We start from the raw sequence: 2,407 nt of genomic DNA on the forward strand, positions 1-2,407 counted from the left end.
TCTAATAATTCCATATTTCCAATAGGCAAACTAGGATTTCTTCATAGGAGATTCTGCCATCAGTCTCAGATTTACTTGGAAAGCCTACCTTGTTTATGCAAGCAAGCACTTTGAGCTCCCTTTTATTTATTGAGCCAGGTAGACTAGCAGATGGAGCACTATCATTGAGAGCTGAAAAGAAATGAGTTCAAATCCTGACTCAGATGTGTATTATCTCAGTGACCCTGGACAAGTCATTCAAGCTCATTGGTAAAATGATTGAGCTGGACACTATGACCTCTAAAGTTCCTTCCAGCTCTAAATCTAACATCCTATATTTACCCTTAAAAAGGGGGATTTAATCTCTTTAGCTATTATAACCCTGCCATTCTACAAGGCTCACCTTCCCCAGGAAACTCCACTGATCTCCTTATTAGTAGTCCTCTGGCCTCAGCAGTGAACTAGTGAACATCTTGTATTAGATGCCCTATTATTTCTTGTGTATTCATCATGCCTTCCCAATTACAATGCAAATTCCTTGAAGACAGGGATGACGATTTTCACAGTATTCTTTCTTTTATCTCCCACAGCACCTAATATGGTGCTAAATATGTAGCAACTGCTTACTTAATATTTAGTAATTATGTAAACTTTAAATATCTAATATGTGTGTCTATATGCCTTTTAAAAAATTTGTCCACATAAAAGATTGTCATCTAACCTCCTAAAGTCAGAGATTATAACCAGCTGGCTGGTTTCAGTTGGCCCCTGACATAGGATGGTACATAATGAATATTTTGTATAGCTTGCAAATTGAACTTGGTATTGATTTTAATGAACTTTAAAATGCTGTCTTTCAGCATAATCATGAAGCTTAGAAAAAGAACTAAGAGAACCAGCAATCATCAGAGCCAGAAAGAACCGAAGAGCTAATCCAGCCTCTCGTTTTAGATTTATTGTAATTGTCCGAAAGTCCAGTAGATGGGGTTCCAGCATTCAAGGAAAATTCTCCCATTAAAAGATCCAAGGAGAAAACTTTGAAACAGGTGACACGTTGGCAGGTGTCACCAGATGGTTGGCAAATGGACCCAGGGAACTCAGGCACTTGGTTTTCCCTTCACTAAGGACTTGAGAATCTCTTCTGCCTACAAGTTGACACTTTGTACCAATGACAGATGGACTAAATTGATATGTTTCTTTTAATGTTTGTATTGAATAGATTGAAAAAACAGGACAATGAATCACCAAACAAGATTCTAAAAACAGTTTTGTTTCAGGCACTATTGACTCCAGTAAATAGGGATTAATTCAATCTCATGCCCAAACTTAAAGAAATATTTTCATTGTTAATATTAATAGCTAGTGGAATTCTTCACTTCCAGTGGCGGGAACGGGCACTAGCTGGGGCGCTGAGAGCCCAGCCCGGTGCAGTCGCTTCAGAGGTCCCGAGTCCCAATGGGTTTTCTTATAGACCCCCTGGCGCTCTGTTTCCGTCTAGCCCACCATGGTTCAGCTAACCTCCCTCCTCTGTAAGACATACCATGGTGGCCATGTGACCATCCGCCTGGCCCTCAGCGGCTGCACCAACTGGCCCTTCTACCGAATCGTGGCTGCCTACAACAAGCGTGCCCGAGATGGCCGGTGCTTGGCGCAGCTGGGCTGCTATGACCCCCCCTGCCCAACACGAATAGGGAGAAGGTCATAGGCCTTAACTTGGAGAGAATCTGGCACTGGTTAGGCTCTGGGGTCCATCTCACTAAGCCTGTGGAGAAGCTTCTAGGTCTTTCTGGATTTTTCCCTCTGCATCCCATGACTCTGACAAGTGCGGAGAGGCTTCACCGGAAACTAGCTCTCAAGGCCAGTTCAGCTTCCCAGGCAGCAGGCACAGAGACAGAACCCAGCTGAGCTTCATGAGCAGGACCTGCCCGTCCATTCAAGAAGCCTTTGTTAAGTGCTTACTCTGTGCTAGGCACTCTGCTAAGCTCTTGGGAAAATTTGTTCTTGGAGCCACCTGGCACACGATGGACTCAGAACTCATTCTGCTTTGTTCTGAGGTGAATAAAGGGGATTTTCAGGGGAAAAATATCAATAGCTAGCTTTACAGAATACTTTAAAGTTTGCAAAGCACTTTACAGCTATTATCTCATTTAATCCTCAAAACAACCCTGGGACATAGGTGTTATTATTATCCTCAATGAAAAGGGGAGACTGAGGGCAAAACAGATGCTAAGCAACTTGCCCAGGGTCACACAGCTATTAAATGTCTGAGACTGGATTTGAACTCAGATCTTCCTGCCAGGTCCAACACTGCCTTCCTAACTTGGTATGCTTGTCGATAGCATAAGAGATGGGGGCAGCTAGGTGGCACAGTGGATAGAGTACCTGAAGTCAGGAAGACTCATCTTCCTGAATTCAAATGTGACTTCAA

The 2,407-nt window shown here is 43.1% G+C and overlaps 1 pseudogene; it reads left to right on the plus strand.

Annotated features, from left to right (window-relative positions):
- Window positions 1–1,483: 1,483 nt before the first annotated feature.
- Window positions 1,484–1,884, plus strand: LOC122746052 (annotated as a pseudogene).
- The last annotated feature ends 523 nt before the right edge of the window (window positions 1,885–2,407 follow it).

This window comes from Dromiciops gliroides, chromosome 3 (assembly GCF_019393635.1).
Source record: "Dromiciops gliroides isolate mDroGli1 chromosome 3, mDroGli1.pri, whole genome shotgun sequence".
NCBI lineage: Eukaryota > Metazoa > Chordata > Mammalia > Microbiotheria > Microbiotheriidae > Dromiciops > Dromiciops gliroides.